The sequence below is a fragment of the Bubalus bubalis genome, chromosome 17 (genome assembly GCF_019923935.1).
Source record: "Bubalus bubalis isolate 160015118507 breed Murrah chromosome 17, NDDB_SH_1, whole genome shotgun sequence".
Taxonomy (NCBI): Eukaryota; Metazoa; Chordata; class Mammalia; order Artiodactyla; family Bovidae; genus Bubalus; species Bubalus bubalis.
In genome coordinates this window covers 64,887,585-64,913,552 of record NC_059173.1, presented here as the reverse complement: position 1 = coordinate 64,913,552, position 25,968 = coordinate 64,887,585, and the positions used below count along the sequence as shown (strand labels likewise).

General features: G+C 37.3%; 1 protein-coding gene across 7 annotated transcripts in view; it reads left to right on the top strand.

The window, feature by feature from the left end:
* LRBA (LPS responsive beige-like anchor protein) overlaps positions 1 to 25,968 on the top strand; it is a 747,585-nt gene that overhangs the window by 623,779 nt on the left and 97,838 nt on the right. The gene's annotated exons all lie outside the window — the stretch shown is intronic.

Genomic DNA, 25,968 nt, shown 5'->3' with positions numbered 1-25,968 from the left:
AAAAGATCTCCCATTAAGGAGCTAACAGTTGCTACCTCTAATTTGTTAGGTTTGTTGTGTGCTGAAAATAACTAGGATACAGCAATGATGCTCTTGGTCCTTTATATACATTGCCCTGAGAAACTTCTGTCATACACGAGTCATATGATACCTGGATGACGAACTTATATAAATTATACAAGTGCTTCATGTCCTCAAAATTTTAAGTTACCTGTATAAAACTGACCAAAAATAATTCTTACTTTAAGCAATTTTTCCTTTGGTGACATCAGTAAATGAAATTTTAAAGAGCAACGTACTTTTTCAGTACTACTTTGTTTGAGCAATACTGTGCAATTTCTGCATGCTGTACTCCTTGCTAATATTCATATAATCATCCATAAGAGATACTAATTTGAAATGAGTTAAGTATTCTTTTTCTGGATGCATCTAAAAACAGAAGTAGATATCCATAAACCTGGTGAAAGTAGAAGTAGAGTTTGTAGAGATACTACAAATACAGATCATCTCAGAAATTCCAGTACTTGTTTACCATCATTTTGGTCATCTACAACATCTTTTTTATTCACTTCTATATTTGTTGTTCTGGGTTGGCTCCTCTGAACATTAGAAGGACAAGCTAGGTTAGTGGTTACTTAGGGCTGAGCTGGGCAGAATATTGAGTGATAGCTGATGGAAATGGGAGTTCTTTTGGGAGGGATCAAAATGTGCTAGAATTAGCTAGTGTTGATGACTGCATAACACTGTGAATATATTACAATACACCTTTATAGATGAATTATGTACCTCTATGGATGAATTGTATGTTTGTGAAATGATGACAGTAAAGCAGTTTTGCAAACCAAAAAATAAAAAATATTGGATGAGTGAAAAGTGAAAGTATAAGTGTTAGTCCTTAGTCTGACTCTTTGTGACGCCCATGGACTCTTTGTGACTCCAGTGGACCCCTTGTCCAACTCTTTGCAACCCCGCCAGGCTCCTCTGTCCATGGGATTCTCCAGGCAAGAATACTGGAATGGGTTGCCATTTCCTTTGCAGGGGATCTTCCCAACCCAGGGATTGAACCCAAGTCTCCTACACTGAAGGCAGATTCTTTATTGTCTGAGCCACCAGGGAAGTCCATATTTTCCATTTTTATTACTTTCTACTATATATTGTTGTTTAAGACACAATTTAATTTCTTCACTACTCTTGAAGGTCTATTTTGATTTACATTTAGCTGGGCTTCCCAGGTGGTTCTAGTGGTAAAGAACCCACCTGCCAATGCAGGAGACATAAGAGAGGCAAATTCAATCCCTGGATCAGAAAGTTCCCCTAGAAGAGAGCATGGCAACTCACTCTAGTATTCTTGCCTGGAGAATCCTATGGACAGAGGAGCCTGGTGGGCTATAGTCCATGAGGTACAAAGAGTCAGACACAACTTAAGTGACTTAGCACAGTCAACTGTCTTAGAAACTATTGGATTAATTTGCCTTGACAAACATCACAAGAACCTTGTTGAATTTACAACTTAACTTTTCAGAGCCACAGTTCTTTGGTCCTAGAGAGGGGCATTCTCTTGTCATTCCAGGCTTCTGTATGTATCCTCTTTCTTAAGCAGTTTTCTCACAGATCTTTGCTGGCATGAAATAAGACTTCAAGGCCGTTCTCTTGCTTTAGCACCCTTAAACTCTGTCATAATTAGTTGTCTTCAATTCTTTACTTTTAGTAAATTATAATAATTATTAATATATGTTTGAATGTTGTGTTTTTAGCTGATTTTTCTCATTGAGAATTGTTATTTTTGGAACCTGCAAAGAGATGGGACATGAAATAACCTGAATTGTCTACAAGATAAGTCATAGATGCCCAAGTGATGTCGTCAAGTCTTTGACTAATTTTAAACCATTAAGTAGAATATGTATTTTAATGTCTATCAGAAGTGCAAAGAAACTGCCACCATTTTGGCCACATTGTTTGCAATTATCAGTCTGCCATCAATTGAGAACTTTCCCCTTTTTGCACCCAGTATATCATCAGTGATGTTCTTAAGTGCTGGAGGAGTGGGTTTTATAGCTGATAGACTTACGATACCTACATATTTTTCTCCCTATCTTTACTCTTTGTGAATATACTGAAAACCACTGAATTATAAACTTTACAAGGGTGAAGTCCGTGGTATATAAATTATATTTGTTTTTAAAAACAAACATACCAACTGTTATTTTAATTCATAAATTTTGTGAAGAGGTTTAAATTGTCTCAGGAAAATTTTGGAGTTTTAGAGCTGTGCATAAATCATATTGGTACCTTTACAAGAGTCTGTTGGATTAAGACCACTTAAATTTAGCTTTTGAAGATATTTTCCTAGACTAGTTTTAAAAAACAAAATGTACTTAATTAAGACAAATGAACAAATTGTCACAATAGAAAATGATGAAAAGATGTCATTTTTTTTATTGCTGGTGTGTGTATTTTATATAAAATACAAGTTTTTTTTTTAATTAGTTGTTCTCAAACTTTTAGTGTTTGAGTTTACTAGAAATGCAGATAGCAGGATCTGACACCAATACTTGATAAAACTGATCCTGGATGTCTGGGGATTAAGCCCTGGAATAATTTTCTAATCAACTTCCTAGGTGATCTTGAGGTAGATGGATTTCATATCTCTTGCCATATTTGGATTATTATAGTTTTGTATTTATTTCAAAAGGAAAGTAAGGATTAAGAGGAAAGAAAAGCTCTAACTTTGCTGAGGGTTTAGTTTACAGGTACCTTGGGAATATTATGGTGAATAAAGTTGAGTGATCCTTGCAGTTCTAACACTGCCTTGACCCTTTGCCATTGAGGAGTGATACTGTTGTGATATCCTGAATTATCTGTTTGTTCTTTTTTTTTCCTGTGTATGGATTTCACGGTTTATCTTTTATTTGCCTTCATGATACCTTGGCAACATAATAATCAGTGATATGTGAATAGTGTTAGAAAACAAAGCCAAGAAGCCCAGCATATCTTCCTGGAGTTAATAACAGTGCAGCTGAAGATATTATTCACAAAGTGGCACTTCTCATTTATCATCAGAGCATATGCTATGACTTATGTTTTCAGTAATGATGATAGTTTGGAAGTTTTTTGTTTGTTTTGTTTTTTGTTTGAACCACTTTCAACATAATTCCTTTTTCAACTAATTTTAACTAGTATTCTTTTTTCAACTAAAGTCTCTTTACTGAGATCAGAGACTTGTCTTTGACTGTGAAACGTTGTTTTCTCAGTGTGAAGCTTCAGGATTGGACCACTAATGTGATCCTCATTACTGCCATCTTCCATCCATTTTAACCCATCAGTGACCTTTGTTTTTCTAATACAAACTGGATATTTAAATTATTTTTAGCTTCTGTGATATTTCTGTGGTATTTTTGATTATCAAATTTTCATATACAGGCATTTATGATGATTTGTGATCCATTTATTTCATTATATTTTACTACAGGATAAATTAATAATATATAAAACTGTTAGTAGTATGTATATAAGCAATAATAGCTGAGCAATTATTTTAGTGAACATTTTTATTCTGACTCTAGCATATATTTTATTCTTCATGTAATCATTAATATACATACTAGTTACACTTTTAACATTATTGTCATTCTATTTGAAAACATTTGTTCTCCTGCTGTAATCATACGGCAGTGGTTTTCCTACATTACACATGTAATGTATATGGCAAGTTTTTCCTATACTGTATATATATTAAAATTTCCTTTTGACTATGACTTTTAAGTTCTGATCACCAGAACTCCTGTGGCTCTTTCTTCCTTGACTGTGAGGCAGCCTAATAGCTTTGCTCAAAACCAGTCTCTGCATCTCTGACAGTCACATGCAGGTTGCTTGGTCTGCTCTTGATATTTCCCAGCATTCTACATCTTGCAATTATTTTTAGTATCTGGACTTCCTTTTTAGAAAATTGATCTGGGGAGTTTACATTCTTCAGGCAATTAAGAAATTTGAAATAATAGCACTTTAAAAAATAATAAAAGCTATTAATAAAATGTTTTATTTCCATCTGGAAATATAATTTGCTCAGCACAGAGGAAAAAGAGACTGTGAATGACTATGACCAATTTGTGAAAAGCATCAGTTATTGTGTACATGCTGGGGATTGTTGTCCGGTCAAGCAGATAAAAATAAATGAGAAAAAATTCCTAACATTCCCTACCTTGATGAGAGGATCAGTGTTCATCGTAGTTCAAAAATCAAACTGGGTAGGAGCCTATTAGCTGTCATTTATGCATAAGTAGTGAGGAATCAAGCTAATAGTAATGTGTTTTGTGACGTCTAATGATTGACATGATTTTGAATGCCATTTAGAATGATGGCAAGATACGGGAAATTTAAAATGTAGGCTTAATTTTTTTTATTAAGATGATTTTCAAGTGTCAATACAGATTTTGTATAGTATACTCATTAGGACCAACAAGGGTCAGGCACTTAGATAAATTCATATGGAACAAAAATTTAGAACATATACGATAGACTCCTAGGTCCTATTAATAGGGGCATTGGCTTACAATCATGATTAATTACATTATTTATAATATATTATATTATAAAACCTGGCTATTATTTCCTGAATGGGCATGTGTCATGTGGAAAACTGGAGGTCTTATAGAAACTTGAAGTACTGTTTGTTTCGTTAAAAGATATGACTTTCTCCTTTCTCACTTACAGAATTAAAACAATCCTCTGTTTCTAAAGATTTTAAATCAAGTCCCTAGGCTATATAGTATAGGGGTTCTTTCATTTACTTTGCAGACATGTTTACTGCACACTGTATAGTTTATGAGTGTTACCCAAAATGGTTAATTACAGACCCAGAATTCCATGTGTAGAACATTGAGTGAACTAATATAGTTGCTCTATTGTTTGCATATTGGTGGACTGTGTGAAAATAACTTCACACAGAAGTGTTTAAAGCATTTTTACTAAAGCTAACAGTGTTTCTCCTTAAAAGTCTAATGACACTTAACAGCAATTTTAACCGATAAATAGTTTGCAGTTCCTAAACAGATTTTATTCCTACTAAAAGAATTATAATAGTTGTATTTTAGATAAGAAATTTATAAATCACCAAAGAATGCATAATAATAATAAATTATATTTGTATAATATTTAGCATTTTATAAATATCTTTCACATTTTAGTCATTGGAGTATTATAATGTCCTTGGGAGGCTTATAGTGAAGACATTCCAAATTTTTTAGAAATTCAGAAAGGTCGATAGGCATGGTCATACAGTTAATATAGTATAAGTAAAACTTCTTGTTTGCAGATAATGATGATCTTATTTATAGATATTCTAAAGACTCCACACACACACATACACGCACACACACAGACACACAAAACTTGTTAGAACTAATAAATGAATTCCGTGAAGTTGCAGAAAACAAAATTAACATAAAAAACCTGTTACTTTTCTATACACTGACAATTAACTATTTGAAAGGGAAACTAGGAAAACAATCCTGTTTATAATAGCATTAAAAAGAATAAAATACTTAGGAATAAATTTAATTTAAAGAGAGAAAATGTTGTACATTGAAAAGTACACAACACTAATGAAAGAAATTAGACATGAAAAATGGCATGTACATAGATAGGAAGACTTAATGTTATTAAAATGGCCACACTACGCAGAATGATCTACACATTTATTGCAATCTCTATCAAAAATCTCAATATCATTCAAAAATAGAAAAACAATTCTAAATTCATATGAACAACAAAAGGCCTTGAATAGCCAAACAATCTTGAGGAAGAAGGACAAAATTGGAAGCATCTCACGTAATTATTTTATTATTTGGGTTCTACATTTGATAAGCTTCTTTAAATAGAGAAAGATCAAAATTCAGCTAATTTATTTAAAAGTTGTTTTTCTGATTCTAAAGCAAGGATCAGCAAACCATGGCCCATGGGCCAAATCCAGCTTGCTGCCTGTTTTAGTAAATAAACTGTTCTTGGAAAACAGTCAACATGCTTATTTGTTTATATTGTCTATGTATACCTTTGGGCTACACCTGAATAATTGTGATAAGTGATCATGTGGCACAACCTAAAACATTTACAATCTGGTCCTTTATAGAAGTTTGCCATTGCCAATCTAAGGCATGGTTAGCAGTAACATAAACCAGAATTAAACCAATTCTCACAAAAAGTGAATAGTCTATAATCCACGAAAATCACAAGATTACAGTAGTTATATCTCTAACTGACCTTGGATATCTAGCCAAAGACTGAAAGTGAAAGTTGCTAAGTTGTGCCCAGCTCTTTGCCACCCCAGGGACTTTACAGTCCATGAAATTCTCCAGGCCAGAATAATGGAGTGGGTACATGTTCCCTTCTCTAGGGGATCTTCCCAACCCAGGGATTGCACTTCAGGTGGATTCGTTACCAGCTGAGCCACCAGGGAAGCCCAAGATTGGACAATCCTTAATTTCCTTTCCTGATCTAAATTCCTGCTTTTTCTGATTGTGTAATGGTTCATTCAGATTGAATCATAGTTCTCTTAGGAAGTGAACAAAATGATTCTTTCATTTTAATGTATCTTTTACACTGTGCTATCAAATTGAGAGAATTTACCACTGATTTCATTGAATCGTGTGTTTTGTATTTCAATACCCATTTCAAAATTATCTTTTCAAAATAGACTTTCCTAAGTAGTTTAGAACTATCATGTAGGATTTTAGCTAGAATAAAAACATACTTTTTAAATACACAAAGGAAGTGAAGTATTTTCTTTAATTGGATGCTTAACTGAAAGTAAATCAGAAATCATTTATTTACTTCTTTGGCAAAAGTGACATAATGATAATGACGTTATCTTTCATTAGCAGGCTCTTTGATAGCCCAGGGTCACATTATGATATTAATAGGATCCTCAGTCTAAGAGAACCTGGAGTATGTTATTGTGCTCTGCTACCCACAAAATGCCATAAGCTCCTCTGCATTTCTCTTAGGGACGATTTTCTGGCTTCTGTGTGAACCCTTCAGTTGACAGGTGGAAATGTGTGTGAATGTGTTGAATATGGGGGAGAATGAAGGAAGAGGAAGCTGAGGGCATTCCCTCCTGAGACTCAAGACAAAGAACTGGGTGTGAATAAGTGAATAATTTGTTTCTTTCTATTGCATCCCCACCTCTTTGCTGCTGAACACAGGTGTTCCACACAGTAGAAGCCTGTTTATATTTTAATTGAATTCCACAGAGGAAATAGCATGTATGGAGAAACAGAAGAGAGTTAACAAGTTATTTTGGTTAACAGTGATCCAGTTTAACTAATGTAAAGATGAAAGTAGTTGATACTTAAGACCAAAAAGGGAGTTTGAGGTCAAAGAATGCCATGATAAGGAATTGAATTTATTCTGTGTGCAGAGAAGAGCATTAAAGAAATTAGTGGAGAAGACTGGTATGATTGAAGTTCCAATTAGAAGCATCATACGGAAGTGAATGTATAAGGGGCAGTTGACACTTGTGAAATCAATTTAGGGGATTTTTCTTTCTTTTTAAAAAATAATTATTTATTTGGCTGTGCCAGGTCTTAGTTGCAGCAGCAGAATCTTGGATCTTTGTCGTGGCATGCAGGTTGTTTAGTTGTGGCATGCAAACTCTTAATTGTACCAAGTGGAAATCTAGCTCCCTGACCAGGGATTGAACTCTGGCCCCCTGCATTGGAAGCATGGAGTCTTAGCCATGGGACCACCAGGGAAATCCTCCAGGGAACTTTTTCAAATGTCTAGATAACATGAACCTGAAGTAGAAGTAGCAGTGGGAATGCGTGGCGTAGAAGACAAATATACAGGTAAAATCCATATGATTTTGTATCCAAATAGAGATTAAACAGTATTCTAAAGTTTTGACCTGGAATAACTGAAAGATGGTAGTGACAGAAATAAGAACATCATGAAGAGGAGAAGGTTTTGAAAATATACAGTAGCATTCATCCTTGGATAGGTTGAATTTCAGATGTTGGTGCAACATCCAGGTGGAAGAAGCCAGACAATTTAAGTTCTGGGTGTTTAACAGAAGTTACCAGCTGGTAGCCCTTGGGCAGTGTTGAGCTATGGAAGTGCTTTTTGGTTGACCTGGTGTTTTTTTTTTTCTTTTTAAAATTAATCTAAAGTGATTTTTTTTCATCTCTTTAGCTAATAGTTTGACCATTGCTTTCTCTTCTAGCATTTAGGAGATACTATTATTGCATTAGTTTTCAGTTTTGTTGTCACTGTTGAGAAATCTAGTCAGTGTTCCTGTTTAGGACGCTCTTAATATTTTTCCACCTGTCTGATATTTTGCCGTTTTATTATAATGTATATGTGTGAATTTATTTTTATTTTTTCTGCTTGGGACTTATTTTGCATTTCAAATATAAGGACTTGTGCCTTAAATACATTCTGGAACATTCTCAGGAATTAACGCTTTGATACTGTCTTCTACTCATTCTCTCAATTTATTCTTCGTAGAATTCTTTTAGATGTTAGATTCTTTATCATTCTGTCCTCTGTGCCAGAAAGCATGTCTTATATTTTCCACTTTATTATTTCTCTGTGCTCTATTCTTAAAATTTTCTCATGTTTTAGATCACAAATTGTTTCTTTAACTATCTCAAGTCTGCTGTTTAAGCAGTCCATTATAAACTTAGTGGCTTTATTTTTCATTCTAGAATTTGTTTTTTTTTTTTCTCAAAACAACTTAAAAAAACAAGAGCAACTGTGTCTCCTTTTCTTGTATCTCATTCTGTGTCTCTAATAACTTAAAAATGTTTGTTTCAGGAGCCTTCTTCAGTATTGCCTGTCTCTGTAGCTCTCTTCGTGCTGTTAGAGACTTACAATAGTCTGTTCCCTCACATACTTGGTAATTTGGCTTGTGCACCATCTTAGGCAAGCCTGTACGTGTTTGAATCCTTGATTCTGTGCCTTTCCAGAGCGCTTTGCTTTTGCCTCTTCTAAGTGTCACAGACCAGAACAAATTTGTATGTAAATTTCACACCTCTTGGTTATACTTTTAAATTCTGTGTCCATATGAGAGGCAGAAAGCATGTTTCTTTTATTTTATTCAGGACTTCTGAATGTTTTTCTTCTTTTTTTGTTTTTTTCTTTCTTATTTTCTCATTATGTTTTTTTTTTTTTTTTGTAGATATGAATTCCTAGGGGAGGCTGTCACACTTAAGCCCAAATAAGACAGATAAGCTTTTCTTTTTATCCTGCTGTTTGTAAATTGATGTTTTGTTTTTTTTTTCCCTGGCCTTCTTTTCCCTGAAGTCATGGCTCTCTGTGAGTTCCAGCATTATGGAGGGAAAAGTCTCACTTCCTCAGAGGAGAGGGAGCCAACACCTCCTGTACTTTTTCTTCATGGATAGTAAACCAAATGCCTCAGTGACTGAGACTGAAAAACTGAAAAAAGCACCCAGGGGTTGTCTTTATCTGTTTACAACTCTCTAGTACTGCTTTCTCATTTATTATTGTTATTGTTTGTTTATGACTCCTGGGGATTTCTCTTGCTACTTTCTTTCTAACACTTTCTTTCTTTTAGTTTTCATTTAAAAGCTTATTTTTCCCTTTGTAATTGGTGCACACAGCTATATGCAATGTGGGGAACTGGATTTGATCCTGGGATAGAAAAAGGGCATTGGGGGAAAATGGTGAAAATGGTAGTCTTTGCATATACCGATTTTATGGTTTTGATAATTGTATGATTATATAGGTTAACATTTGAAAAAGGTGGATGAAGAGTATATATGAATTGTCAATACAGTTTTTTCAGTTATTCTTTGTCTAAAATTATTTCAAAACAAAGTTTTAAGGAAGCATACTTGTTTTATTTTATTCAGCACTTCTGAATGTTTTTTTTCTTGTTTTGTTTTCTGTTTGTTTTTTCTTTCTTATTATTCTTTTTTTTTGAATGTTTTATAGTTGAGAGGATTTCCAAATTTATTTCTACCTGATATTTTTGTAAAAAAGAGTTACTTGCCATCATTTAAAAAAATGACTTGGAGAATCCTCACTCTCCCAAATTTAGATTGCTAGCCTTTTCTTCAGAAGTTAGATTATGTGATTGTATTGGAACTACATGTGCCTGACAAAATCAACTGGAGCTGAGTGATGGCCACATCTTAGGCATATCTCTCTAGTTTTCTGCAGCATCTGTCTTTTTCTGCTGTTTTATATCTGGTTTGCCATATTAGTTTCCTCTTACATAAATTTGGAAAACTCAGCAGTGGCCACAGGACTGGAAAAGGTCAGTTTTCATTCCAATCCCAAAGAAAGGCAATGCCAAAGAATGCTCAAACTACCGCACAATTGCACTCATCTCACATGCTAGTAAAGTAATGCTCAAAATTCTCCAAGCCAGGCTTCAGCAATATGTGAACCGTGAACTTCCTCATGTTCAACCTGGTTGTAGAAAAGGCAGAGGAACCAGAGATGAAATTGCCAACATTCACTGGATCATGGAAAAAGCAAGAGAGTTCCAGAAAAACATCTATTTCTGCTTTATTGACTATGCCAAAGCCTTTGACTGTGTGGATCACAATCAACTGTGGAAAATTCTGAAAGAGATGGGAATACCAGACCACCTGATCTGCCTCTTGAGAAATTTATATGCAGGTCAGGAAGCAACAGTTAGAACTGGACATGGAACAACAGACTGGTTCCAAATAGGAAAAGGAGTTCGTCAAGGCTGTATATTGTCACCCTGTTTATTTAACTTATATGCAGAGTACATCATGAGAAACACTGGACTGGAAGAAACACAAGCTGGAATCAAGATTGCCGGGAGAATTATCAATAACCTCAGATATGCAGATGACACCACCCTTATGGCAGAAAGTGAAGAGGAACTAAAAAAGCCTCTTGATTAAAATGAAAGTGGAGAGTGAAAGAGTTGGCTTAAAGCTCAACATTCAGAAAACGAAGATCATGGCATCCGGTCCCATCACTTCATGGGAAATAGATGGGGAAACAGTGGAAACAGTGTCAGACTTTATTTTTCTGGGCTCCAAAATCACTGCAGATGATTGCATGACTGCAGCCATGAAATTAGAAGATGCTTACTCCTTGGAAGGAAAGTTATGACCAACCTAGACAGCATATTCAAAAGCAGAGACATTACTTTGCCAACAAAGGTTCGTCTAGTCAAGGCTATGGTTTTTCCTGTGGTCATGTATGGATGTGAGAGTTGGACTGTGAAGAAGGCTGGGCACCGAAGAATTTATGCTTTTGAACTGTGGTGTTGGAAAAGACTCTTGAGAGTCCCTTGGACTGCCTGGAGATCCAACCAGTCCATTCTGAAGGAGATCAGCCCTGGGATTTCTTTGGAAGGAATGATGCTAAAGCTGAAGCTCCAGTACTTTGGCCACCTCATGCGAAGAGTTGACTCATTGGAAAAGACTGTGATGCTGGGAGGGATTGGGGGCAGGAGGAGAAGGGGACGACAGAGGTTGAGATGGCTGGATGGCACCACTGACTCCATGGACGTGAGTCTGAGTGAACTTCGGGAGTTGGTGATGGACAGGGAGGCCTGGCGTGCTGCGATTCATGGGGTCGCAAAGAGTCGGACACGACTGAGCGACTGATCTGATCTGATCTGATCTGACCTAGCTTCCATAGATACTTACATATGCAACCTTTGATCCAACACTTAGGAGAGAGGTTAATGTTGCAGGTGGAGATTCGGTGTTCAGTTCAGTTCAGTTGCTCAGTCGTGTCCGATTCTTGGTGACCCCATGAATCGCAGCACGCCAGGCCTCCCTGTCTATCACCAACTCCTGGAGTTCACCCAGACACATGTGCATCGAGTCAGTGATGTCATGCAGCCATCTCATCCTCTGTCGTTCCCTTCTCCTCCTGCCCCCAATCCCTCCCAGCCTAAGAGTCTTTTCCAATGAATCAACTCTTCACATGAGGTGGCCAAAGTATTGGAGTTTCAGCCTCAGCATCAGTCTTTCCAATGAACACCCAAGACTGGTCTCCTTTAGGATGGACTGGTTTGATCTCCTTGCAGTCCAAGGGACTCTCAAGAGTCTTCTCCAACACCACAGTTCAAAAGCATCAATTGTTTGGCGCTCAGCTTTCTTTACAGTCCAACTCGCACATACATAATCACTGGAAAAACCATAGCCTTGACTAGACCGACCTTTGTTGGCAAAGTAATATCTCTGCTTTTTAATACCCTGTCTAGGTTGGTCATAGCTTTTCTTCCAAGGAGCAAGCATCTTTTAATTTCATTGCTGCAGTCACCATCTGCAGTGATTTTGGAGCCTGCAGAAATAAAGTCTGTCACTGTTTCCCTATCTATTTGCCATGAAGTGATGGGACCAGATGCTATGGTCTTAGTTTTTTGAATGTTGAGTTTTAAGCCAGCTTTTTCACTCTCCTCCTTCACTTTCATCAAGAGGCTCTTTAGTTCTTCTTCACTATCTGCCATAAAGATGGTGTCATTTGCATATCTGAGATTATTGATATTTTCCTGGCCATCTTGATTCCAGCTTGTGCTTCATCCAGCCCAGCATTTCTCATGATGTACTCTGCATGTAAGTTAAATAAGCAGGGTGACAAGATACAACCTTGACATACTCCTTTTCCTAATTGGAACCAATCTGTTGTTCCATGTCCAGTTCTAACTGTTGCTTCCTGACCTGCATACAGATTTCTGAGAAGGCAGGTCAGGTGGTCTGGTATTCCCATCTCCTGAAGAATTTTCCACAGTTTGTTGTGATCCACACAGTCAAAGGCTTTGGCATAGTCAATAAAGCAGAAATAGATGTTTTTCTGGAATTCTTTCACTTTTTCAGTGATCCAGTGGGTGTTGGCAATTTGATCTCTGGTTCCTCTGCCTTTTCTAAGTCTAGCTTGACATCGGAAAGTTCATGGTTCATGTACTGTTGAAGCCTGACTTGGAGAATTTTGAGCATTACTTGCTAGCTTGTGAGATGAGTGCAGTTGTGTGGTAGATGGAGCATTCTCTGGCATTGCCTTTCTTTGGGATTGAAATGAAAACTGACCTTTTCTAGTCCTGTGGCCACTGCTGAGTTTTCCAAATTTGCTGGCATGTTGAGTGCAACACTTTCACAGTATTATCTTTTAGGATTTGAAATAGTTCAACTGGAATTCCATCACCTCCACTAGCTTTGTTCATAGTGATGTTTCCTAAGGCCCACTTGACTTCACATTCCAGTATGTCTGGCTCTAGGTGAGTGATCACACCGTTTTGGTTATCTGGATCATGAAGATCTTTTGTATAGTTCTGTGTGTTCTTGCCACCTCTTCTTATATCTTCTGCTTCTGTTAGTGCATATCATTCTGTCCTTTATTGTGCCCATCTTTGCATGAAATGTTCCCTTGGTATCTCTAATTTTCTTGAAGAGATCTGTAGTCTTTCCCATTCTATTGTTTTCCTCTATTTCTTTGCATTGATCACTGAGGAAGGCTTTCTTATCTCTCCTTGCTGTTCTTTGGAATTCTGCATTCAAATGGGTATATCTTTCCTTTTCTCCGTTTCTATTTGCTTCTCTTCTTTTCATAGCTGTTTGTAAGCCTCCTCAGAAAACCATTTTGCCTTTTGGCATTTCTTTTTCTCAGGGGTGGTCTTGATCCTTGCCTCCTGTACAATGTCACGAACCTCTGTCCATAGTTCTTCAGGCATTCTATCTATCATATCTAGTCCCTTAAGTCTTATTTCTCACTTCCCTTGTATAATCATAAGGGATTTGATTTAGGTCATACCTGAATGGTCTAGTGGTTTTTCCTGTTTTCTGAATTTGGCAATAAGGATTTCATGATCTGAGCCACAGTCAGCTCCTGGTCTTGTTTTTGCTGACTGTATAGAGCTTCTCCATCTTTGGCTGCAAAGAATATAATCAATCTGGTTTCAGGTTTGACCATCTGGTGATGTCCATGTGTAGAGTCTTCTTTTGTGTTGTTCGAAGAGGGTGTTTGCTATGACCAGCGCGTTCTCTTGGCAAAACTCTGTTAGCCTTTGCTAACAGAGTTCATTCTGTTCTCCAAAGCCAAATTTTCCTGTTTCTTCAGGTATTTCTTGACTTCCTACTTTTGCACTCCAGTCCCCTATAATGAAAAGACATCTTTTGGTGGTGTTAGTTCTAGAAGGTCTTGTAGGTCTTCATAGAACCATTCAACTTCAGCTTCTTCAGCATTACTGGTCGGAGCATAGACTTGGATTACCGTGATATTGAATGGTTTGCCTTGGAAACGAACAGAGATCATTCTGTTGTTTTTGAGATTGCATCCATGTACTGTATTTTGGACTCTTTCATTGACTATGATGGCTACTCCATTTCTTCTAAGGGATTCTTGCCCACAGTCGTAGATATAAAGGTTATCTGAGTTAAATTCACCCATTCCAGTCCATTTTAGTTCGCTGATTCCTAAAATATTGACATTCACTTTTGCCATCTCCTGTTTGACCACTTGCAATTTACCTTGATTCATGGACCTAACATTCCAGGTTCCTATGCAATATTGCCCTTTACAATTGTTCCTCTTTACAATTACAATTTGTTATTGTAATCATACATAATAACTGGCCTCAGAGAAGCCTGCCCCCTCTGCCCAAAGAGATTAACATCATCCCTCTAAGGACCTGCCTCAGAGAAACTTGTTCCTCTGTTTAAAGAGATTAACACATCATCTCCCTGAAATTGTCCATTCCAGGACATATTTGCAATGATCTTTACTTCCTCAACTCCTCCCTCTCTCTGTCCTATAAAAGGACCTGGAGGCCCGACCCCATCAAGATGGTTATTTTCAGACATTAGTCTGCCATCTTCTCTGCCAGCTTTCTGAATAAAGCTGTGTTCCTTGTCTGAACAGCTCCTCTCTCAGTTAATTGGCCTGTAGTTAATTGGCCTGTTGTGCAGCAAACAGACAAAGCTCATGAAAAAGGTATCTGAGTTCTTGTTCAAGGAGCTGAAGAATGAACTTCCCAGAAGGAAGCAAATAGAATTTATTTTAGCGGCAAGAAAAGTACAAAGCTCTCAGCATAGACACTGAGAAGGGGTAGAGAGTCCCCCAAAAGGCAGGACTTACAGCAGTTATATCCTTACTAGTATTGATCTGTACATTTTTGGTTGACTCCTGTCCTTAAAATGTTTAAGGACATTAATGTTTAAACAGTTAGTTTAAAGGTCACAGTGTTTAACTTAACATCTTTATGGCTTCTCTGAATCCAACTTCCTCAGATTAGGTCGCACCCTTTTTCATGTCCCCTGCCCATTTTACAATGGACCAGGTATATGGGCTAAAGATGAATGATCACCAGTTGTTTTTCTTTTAGATAAGAGTGCCAGGAGTTAATGGTTGTCCTGTCCTGTTTTGTTATCTACCAGATGGAGGATGCTTTTCTTTGAAAGTCAGGAACAAAGGGTATAGCTTAGTTAATAGAGCAAGATGTTTATTGAAACCAAGACCAAGGACTCAGAGTCCTACACTGACTGCCTAGCAATTTCTACCTCACTTGGACTCGTAACTGTGTTATGATGCATGTATGTTATGCTTAGTCACTCAGTTGTGTCAGCCTCTGCCACCTTATGGATTGTATCCCTCCAGGCTCCTCTGTCCATGGGGATTCTCCAGGCAAGAATACTGCAGTGGGTAGCCATTCCTTTCTCCAGGGTATCTTCCCAACCCAGGGGTCGAACTGAGGTCTTCTGCATTGTAGGCACAGTGTTTACCAGCTGAGCCACCAGAGAATCCCAAGAATACTAGAGTGAGTAGCCTATCCCTTCTCCAGCAGATATCTTCTCAACCAGGGATTGAACCAGGGTCTCCTGCACTGCAGGCAGGTTCTTTACCAGCTGAGTTACCAGGGTAGCCCAGGATAGGTCTAGTTTCTTCTATTCCCAGTGAGTATGAAGGGGGAGTGGAAACATGCCCATTCTTTTTGAGATGGGCATCCTGAAAGTGGAACATATTTACTTCTGTTCATATCTCATTAACCATAAGTTGATCACTTGGCCTCATCAAGTTAGGAGGAAGAGTGGTAAATGTGTCTCTGGCTAAGATTTTTATTATTAAAGAAAGTAAGAGTGAATATTTTGTGACAAATCATCTTTGCCACATAGTTCACTCTCATAGAGGGAAACCATTTTAGACTTGAAAGGGAGGATATTGGCAACTTTAAATAGAAAGCTGCCATAGAGTATGGCGAAATCTAGATTTCAAGGAATTGAGTGAAGGGGTGAAGAGATTGCAGAATGAGTGAATGAATATGGCCTCTTTTGAGAAGTATGATATCCAACGAAATAGGAGATGATTCTGGGGTGGTACGGGAATTAAGGAAAAGATTCTTTCTAGTTAGGAGATTCTGAGTAATCTCAGAGAAGGAATAACTTAGAAGGGGAGAAACTGAAAACTAGGCAGATAGCTAACTTTAGGAGATATGACAACACTTCTTACCCACAAGTGCAGGATAAAGAGGAGAGGTATGGTTGAAATATAAACATTTTAAATGGAGAGGAAACACAAGAAAAAATTTATGATGTCCTCTTATTGAAGTCAATGGCCAGATAATTTACTGAGCAGGAATGTGAGGCAGGTATATAATTTAAGGCAGGCACTGAAGGGAGTACGCCATTAGAAACACAAAAACAATCAGAGTAGAATTTGAGCCCCAGCTGGAGATAGAGAGCTTGGATTTACAGTAAAATCAGTAGTATGTGTTTTGATTTTCTGTAACGAAGCATGGCAGCCCATGTATAGAAGCTAGAAAAGCAGATAATGAAATTTACCAAGGTTGCTGCTACTGCTAAGTCACTTCAGTCGTGTCCCACTCTGTGCGACCCCATAGACGGCAGCCCAGCAGGCTCCTCTGTCCCAAGGTTAAGGATTAACAAAATAGGAATGAGAATTGTCAAATTGATGATATTCTAGTAAAAGAAAATCTAGGTAAAATTAAGAAAAAAAATCTAGATAAGCACCAGGGACTCCTGTGTGGGTTAAAACAGGTCAAGCAAGTATAAGGAAAAAGTGGATGGAAAGATGTGTTTGTTTTGTATTGCTGTCTGATGAATTACTCCAGAATTTTAACAGCTAAAACAGCATTTCTATCTCATACAGTTTTTTTGGATCAGGAATTTGGGAATGGCTTAGCTAGGTGGTTCTGGCTCTCTGCCTCTCATGAGAATGTAGTCAGGATATTTTTTGAAACTACTGTCACTAAAGGTACGACTGGGCTGCTAAGACAGCTCACTTACAAGATTGGTGAGTTCAGAGGAGTCCACGGCATCTCGCCCCAGGGTCTACGCCATAGAGCTGCTTGAGTTTCCTCAGCATATGGCAGCTGACTTCCTCAGGCCATGCGATCCAAAATAGAGAAGGGTGGAAGGCACAATATCTTTTACAACTTAGTCTCAAAAGTTCCACTGTGTCAGTTCTGCTCTGTCAAGTTGGTTACACATGTCAGCTGTATTCTGTGTAAGAGGGAGCCAGCAAGAGCTTGAATTCCAGGAGGGGACTCCCATCGTGATAGCTGACCAGCACATGGGAGAACTGGAAAGGGAGTTGGCATCTAGCAAGAACTTACTCTAAACCAGGCATATAATTTAATTTTTGCAATAATTTTATGACGAATGTATTAATTTTGCATTTTTGTTGTTCCCCAGTCACTAAATCATAAATTATCACAGTAGAGGTGAGATATTATAGTTAATATATATATAAGCACAGTTAGAAGAAGATCCAGGTAAAGTAGTCACAAGAAGTGTGCTGACATCTCTGAGAAAAAAAGCGGGGAGATCAAGAAAGTGTCAGCCTCAAAATTTGTAAAAAATGCATGTCTGAGGCTTAGAAGAAAAATCCAGAGGTAATAGTGGAGAATTCTTTTAAAAGATGCTGCATTACTGATGCTCTTAAAGGCCGTGAGAACAGTATTGTGAGGAAGAACATAGACTTCAGCAACTTCAGGTCAGGAAGTTATTCAGAAGAGTTGGACTCTGAAACATTTTATGAGTAACCAATTAATTACATTTATATTTTCTTTATGTGTAACAGTTAATAAAATCTATGTCTAAAAAGTCTGATAGCTCTTTCAATCCATATAACATTAAAGTTCTACATCATATAGCATTGTGATATCATTATTTTGCCACTCTTTTTATTTCCTAGCAATCCATGAAATAAAGATTCATCTTACAGTCAAATGGAGTCTTAGGTTTATTAAATTAGTATATTTTACTAGGCATGATATTTTTATTAGTGTTTAGTGGATCTCAACCAAAGGTCATTGTATCCCTGGAGCTGCCACAGCAATTTCTAAATGCTTTGAACATAGATCTTTTATCTATAAAAAGGCAGCATGGGTTAAATTCTACTTCCTGTGCTTTGGCTGCTTTAGATCAGATCAGTTCCATTGGTTATCTCATTCTAATCAGAAGGTCTGTCAGACAGATATACCTCTTTGTTAGATGTATAATTTATCCATGGAGAACAATGAAATAATAATTTTAAAAAGACACTGAGATAATATTTTCTAAGAAGAGGGTATGTCCAATATGTAGTATTTTGCAATTTCTTATTTTATACCAAGTAATATTTCCCTTTGCGTCTTAATTCACTAAGTCTTCTAACAGCTATCCATCAACTAGGAATATTGAGCTTTATAATTAATAATTACAAGATCTGACTCAAAGTTCATTTATTTAAAAAAAAAAAAAGGAAAGCCAGGGAATTCCCTGACAGTCCAATGGTTAGGACTCTGCACTTTCACTGCCAAGGGCCCAGGTTCAGTCCCTGGTCAGAGAACTAAGATCTCACAAGACATGTGACCCAGTCAAAAAAATAATGAAATTTAATTAAAAAAATTTTTTTTCTTAAAGCCAGATTGCAGTTATCAGCTTCCAAGTACCACCTCCTTATATGCACAATCCATGCACTGTCAGATGTTTAAAAACTCAAAGAAGTTAAATCCATTTTCAGGCTATATCCCAGGAGATCCAAATATGGTAAACAGAAAGACGTCCATCCTGTTCACAAGAGTGAGAGGAGGAGAATTGGGTAATGCAGTAATGTTTTTAGATGTGTACATAAGAAGCTCTTTATAAAATATGTTTTTTAAATTACTTGACATTAGCATGTATAAGCTAAACAGGGTTTGGCTCATAGTATTTTCTTCCTTCAGAACTGGCTTTCCAAGAGCATGATAAAGTGAAGTATAAACATTACAGGAGATGTGAACTGATTTCTAAACATTTCACTGATTTTTAAAAAAAATAAACAACAGATCATTGTTCCTTTAGAGAGGCTAACATATCCCCCATCATTACATAATGAAAAGTAGATTTTAAATGTTTTTATATAGTTGATAGAGTCCAAATGCTTCAGTAATGTTTCTGACTTAGATATTGTTTAAACGTGAACTTTTTTGTTAGATTATATAACCTCTGTAAGTGCTTTCCAGAATAATACTGTGATATAATATAGTAGATATAAATCAACCTTGCATTTTTTTAAAAAAGATAGTTTAGTGGACAGTTTTGCTTTATAGGTTCTCTTTTTTTTATTTTTAGAGATGTATCTGAGGTTTTTAATTTTGTTTGACTAGTACTGCTGATGGAAATGTCTTCTGGAGCTCAGATAACGAATAGTGGGTTTTTCTAAAGGTAGGCACTGACCTAGGGACATGGTGCTTTCTCTCTTCTTTAGAAGCTAGAAGAAAGAATTGGGATCTTAGAGGAATAGGCAGCACAGAGTACTGTGAAAATCTGGAACCTCGCAGATTTGTAGAATGAAGACTAACTCCTGAGTCACTGATGTTTGAGCCTGACGGACCACTCACTTACTTTGTGTTGCTTTAAATCCTTTCAAGTAACACATAGTAGCCTTTTAAATAATATACTACATACATCTATAGTTTGTGCTTTTTAGTATTACTGATTCTAAAATTATAGAAAATTATAGAAAACCTTATAGAAATATAAGGTTAAGTGGGTCTTAGGAAGCATCACTACGAACAGAGCTAGTGGAGGTGATGGAATTCTAGTTGAGCTATTTCAAATCTAAAAGATGATGCTGTGAAAGTGCTGCACTCAGTATGTCAGCAAATTTGGAGAACTCAGCAGTGGCCACAGGACTGGAAAAGGGTCAGTTTGCATTCCAGTCCCAAAGAAAGGCAATGCCAAAGAATGCTCAAACTACCGCACAATTGCACTCAATCTCAGTAAAGTAATGCTCAAAATTCTCCAAGCCAGGCTTCAGCAATACGTGAACCGTGAACTTCCAAATGTTCAAGCTGGTTTTAGGAAAGGCAAGAGGAACCAGAGATCAAATTGCGGACATCTACTGGATCGTTGAAAAAGCAAGAGGGTTCCAAAAAAACATCTATTTCTGCTTTATTGACTATGCCAAAGCCTTTGACTGTGTGGATCACAACAAACTGTGGAAAATTCTTTAGGAGATGGGAATACCAGACCACCTGACCTGCCTCCTGAGAAATCTGTGTGCAGGTCAGGAAACAACAGTTAGAACTGGACATGGAACAACAGATTGGTTCCAATTAGGAAAAGGACTACGTCAAGGTTGTATCTTGTCACCCTGCTTATTTAACTTACATGCAGAGTACATCATGAGAAACGCTGGAGTGGAGGAAACACAAGCTGGAATCAAGATTGCCGGGAGAAATATCAATAACCTCAGATATGTAGATGACACCACCCTTATGGTATGGCAGAAAGTGAAGAAGAACTAAAGAGCCTCTTGATGAAAGTGAAAGAGGAGAGTGAAAAAGTGGGCTTAAAGCTCAACATTCAGAAAACTAAGATCATGGAGTCTGGTCCCATCACTTCATGGGAAATAGATGGGGAAACAGTGGAAACAGTGTCAGACCTTATTTTTTGGTCTCCAAAATCACTGCAGATGATGACTGCAGCCATGATATTAAAAGACGCTTACTCCTTGGAAGGAAAGTTATGACCAACCTAGACAGCATATTCAAAAGCAGAGACATTACTTTGCCAACAAAGGTTCGTCTAGTCAAGGCTATGGTTTTTCCTGTGGTCATGTATGGATGTGAGAGTTGGACTGTGAAGAAGGCTGAGCACCGAAGAATTGGTGCTTTTGAACTGTGGTGTTGGAGAAGACTCTTGAGAGTCCCTTGGACTGCCTGGAGATCCAACCAGTCCATTCTGAAGGAGATCAGCCCTAGGATTTCTTTGGAAGGAATGATACTAAAGCTGAAGCTCCAGTACTTTGGCCACCTCATGTAAAGAACACATTTGAAAAGACCCTGATGCTGAGAAAGATTGAAGGCAGGAGAAGAAGGGGATGACAGAAGATGAGATGGTTGGATGGCATCACTGGCTCAATAGACATGGGTTTGAGTAGGTCCTGGGAGTTGGTGATGGACAGGAAGGCCTGGCGTGCTGCAGTCCATGGTGTTGCAAAGAGTCGGACATGACTGAGAGACTGAACTGAAGGGTTAAATTTATTATCTTAAATTTGCTTATGTTCCCTTTTTTGATATGAAAGTCATTGTCAGTATTTATAAGTGGAGTAGGAGAAGGCAATGGCAACCCACTCCAGTACTCTTGCCTGGAAAATCCCATGGATGGAGGAGCCTGGTAGGCTGCATTCCATGGGGTCGCTAAGAGCCGGACACGACTGAGCGACTTCATTTTCACTCTTCACTTTCATGCATTGGAGAAGGAAACGGCAATCCACTCCAGTGTTCTTGCCTGGAGAATCCCAGGGATGGCGGAGCCTGGTGGGCTCCTGTCTATGGGGTCGCACAGAGTCAGACACGACTGAAGGGACTTAGCAGCAGCAGCAGCATTCTCCATAGAAGAAATGTGAAGGAAATCGCTAAAACACTTCAATAGACATTTGCCCCTCTCTTGTGCTTTTTTATTTCAATGAGTGGCTAAAAATGGTTTAGGGTATAAGCAAATTACTTCAATTTGGTTCTAGATGCTGAGCTCCTAATAGCTTCTAAATTTATACAGTTTTTGTTTAGCTGTCAAAACATTTAATTATATCATGCCCAAAGGTGTAAAGCTGTCAAATAAATCTGAGTTTAGGCATAAACATTCGCTAAGTTACATGTGCTACTACACGGGAGTTGTTCTTGGACAGCTTGAGAACGTGCCTAAGGGGGAGGGGCGTGTCGAGGAACATTAACTCAGCAGGTACAGAACAACACTGGCCCAGTGAATTGATGATTACTTGTAAAACAGCAGGTAGTAATGCCCCCAGTCTTTGTAATTCCCCTCTTTGTAAAATAAAGCAGACTAGAGCGTGTGGATTCTTAGGCTCAATTTGCCCTTTAAGAAAGCTGTCTTTTTGTAAAAAATACATATTCTTTCTTTCCTTGCCTTAACATTCTTTTTTTTTTTTTTCTCTCTCTCTTCAAAAGCAAATGTGTATACCATTTGTGTTTTCTTTCGTTCTCCCGTACTCCAGGAGCTCTTGCTATAGGAAGAATGATCCCAATGCACTTTATGAAGGAAGTATTGACACTGATCAACAGTTATTATGCATTTCAAGTTTTCTGTGTAAAACATTTTTCCAGAGTTATTGAGTATGAGTAAGAAATACAGATTGTATATACTTAAAATACACATGGTGATGTAAAGTATTTTTAAAGAAAGGGAAGTTAAAAGTGCTTTAAAATCATTCTTATCTGATTATTTCATAAATAAGCATTTTTTGGTATTTGATGACATTATTTGGAGGCAGACTGTTAGCATAAATAGTCATGCAGACTTGACTAACACAAAATTCACTAAGAGGTAGGGGAGTAAAGTAAATTAGTTCTACTTTGAAGCTTTTATTTTCTTCCCCTTTCAAAATGAATGGGAAGGCCCTTGAATGAAAGCTGCTTTTCATTAGTGCTACCAAATACCTACTTGAAAGAGTTGAGTTCTCACTGAACACCCACAGAAGAGAAAGGGAAAGCTTCCTTTCTCTACTGGAGGACCATCAGCTAAATAGCTCTTGGCTTCTCTTTTCCAATCAGGTGGTTTCACATCAGAGTTAATTACTCCAGTCATTTATTCTAATCACCCTCCTCTTATGGCTAGCTGCATTCTGTCATGGGGTGGCATCGTTTGAAGCCAGTTAAGTTTGAAAACCACTGCAGGGTACTTGAGGCTCATTAGTGAGGCCTATCCATGCCTGGCTTTGGATTTGCTCCCTGATTAACTCTGGATCTCTCTGCCTAGCACCCTCCTCCCGCCAGCCACCAGCCCCCACTCGTCACTGCAGTTACTCCAGAGAGGAATGTTTCAATTAACTCTTGCCTTGCTGTTTGTCTTTCCGCCTGCATATTTAAGGAAAATCTCAATGCTTATATCACTAATACATATTTCATAGATTCTGACCTTATAACTGTATCCTTTGGGTTTAACTGCAATGGTAGACATTCTGTAAAGAAGAGTTTTATTTTTGAAAACAAAGGAGGAGAATGGTGGTCTCTCAGAATGAATACATCTATGTCCTTGATCCAATTCTCCTAACCTAATAAAGGTAGTGGTTCCAACTCTGGTATAACAATATTCTAGTGTGTTTTACCAGCTTGTGGCAGTTACCTGTAAAGCTTAAAAAATGTCTCAAAACAGTTTTATGTTTGACTTTATTGTTTATTATTATAGTAGTTTAATTTAAAAGTGTTTGCCAAGGCGGCACATTTAAGAGATACTAAAATCACAAAGACAAATAATATTTGTGCTGTACTTTAAAAAAAAAGAAAAATGTGTAGTTCAAGGCCCTGAGTAGTTAGTTTGAGACAGTGTTATTACATGAAAGTATTTAAAACATTTTCTTTTTCTTTTATTATTATTTTTTTTTAGTTCTACCAGTTTATTGCTACCAGCCCATCACCCTCCACCCTCATGCACACATGTTCAGTCATGTAACCGCATGGACTGCAGCCCGCCAGGTTCCTCTGTCCATGGACTTTTCCAGGCAAGAATACTGGTGTGGGTTGGCATTGCCTTCTCCAAAAACATTTTCTAAAAATTAACAAAAACATATATCGAATTTGGTAGTTAAAGTGTTTATTTAAATAGGAAATGAGAGAAATTCTCTCCTTTATTTTTGCATGGTATTTTGATTTAAAAGAAATCAAATAGCTTTATGTGTCAAAGCAAAATCTGATACACTGTAAAATATATGAGTCACATTTTGTTTTCTGTTTCTAATGTTCATGGTTGTTCAGAAATTCGCAGAATGAATTCTTACTGTTAATTCTCAAACCAAAATAATTCAACTGCTTCTTTATTGAGAGACTTTGGACTTAGCAGTTAACAAACATGTTGGTATTCTGTCTTGTTTAACGGTTGAGTTTTTTAATTCGATTTTTAAAATCTCCTAATATACAGTTAAATTAGTGAAAAGAGGCCTAGAATATAATTTAATTAGTTCTATAAATATTTTTTGAGTGTTTACTGTGTGTTCAGTTCCACGAATGAGATATGAGATTGTAGATTGTAGCTGTAGATTCCTTCAGCTACTAGTGAGGAAGGTAGAAAAATAAACTGTAAACTTTTAGTTTTGAAAAGCAAGTGTAAAATGAAAACCAGTTGAAAGAACAGTAAAATCTGTAAATGAAGCCTATGGGTTGACATGGCACATCAGATTTGGTGTATACTCAGCAATACTTAATATTAGTGTTACCAAGACAGTCCTAGATACAGGGCGGCAAAAGAGACACAGATGTAAAGAACAGACCTCTGGACTCTGAGAGAAGGTGAGGGTGGGATGATTTGAGAGAACAGCATTGCAGCATATACAACCACATGGAGAGCAGGTGACCCGTGCGAGTCAGTGCCTAAAGCAGGGCACCCAAAGCCGGCACTCTGGGACAACCCAGAGGGCTGGGGTGGTGAGGCAGGTGAAGGGTGTGGTTCAGGACGAGGGGGACACATACCGTATGTACCCCTGGCTGATTCATGTTGATGTGTGGCAAGAGACATCACAATATTGTAAACTAATTATCCTCCAATTAAAATAAATTAATTTTAAAAAGTACTAGTGTTACCTAGTGGTATTGGGTGAAACCCATTAAAAATAATTCTTAGTATAAAAGGTTTCATATTTTTAGAATAGTGCAACTTTGGTATATACCATTCTGTTTCAGAATTTTTCAAAAGGATGTGTACTGACGTGGCCTCAGGAGTCAGATCTTGGTTCAGGTTGCAACTCTGACATTTACTAGCTGTGTGACATTAGTCTATTTAATTAGTATTCTTAACCTCATTGGTAAAACAGTTTTTAAAATGTAGTGCTTATCTCATAGGGTTACTATGAAGATTAAGTAAAATAATCCATGTAAAACATTTAACATAAAACTGGGCACCTTATAAGCAATCACTAAATGCCAGTGTAATTATAATGTTTTTTAGTTGGTAGTGAATTTCTTACAAGTTGACCTACAGATGCCTTTTCCTTGCATAATACGTTGGCTTTCTAGAGGGCTTGTCAAGTTTATGAATGACTTCATTTGCATTCATCTTCCTGTCGTTGTTCAAGAAAAAAGAAAACATGAAAGATGATACTGTAATATACACTTCACTTTTTCTTTTTTCCATGTAATCACCCTATCCCAATTTTGATTGTATGGTTAAGTATAGACAAATCATTTGTAATGGCTAGTAATCACAGAAATTCTTCACATTTTCTAAAACTCTACCAAATTAGCACAGTATCAACTGGATAAAGTTTCTATTGTTAATTTCATGCTTCTTATACAATGCTTTAAGATCATAGTCCCTCAGCATAGATGTTGAATTGTGCTAAATCACAAGAATTTCTTAAATGCCATTCATTCATTCAGCAGACATTTATTAGGGGCCTACTGGGTAATTAGGTCTGTGATCACAAAATTGGAAGAATATGACACCTGCCCTTTGGGGCTGACATTATGAAGATCAAACAGACGTGGCAGTAACTAATTAGAGAAATAGATTAAGTGATGTGTTTATTTATTCA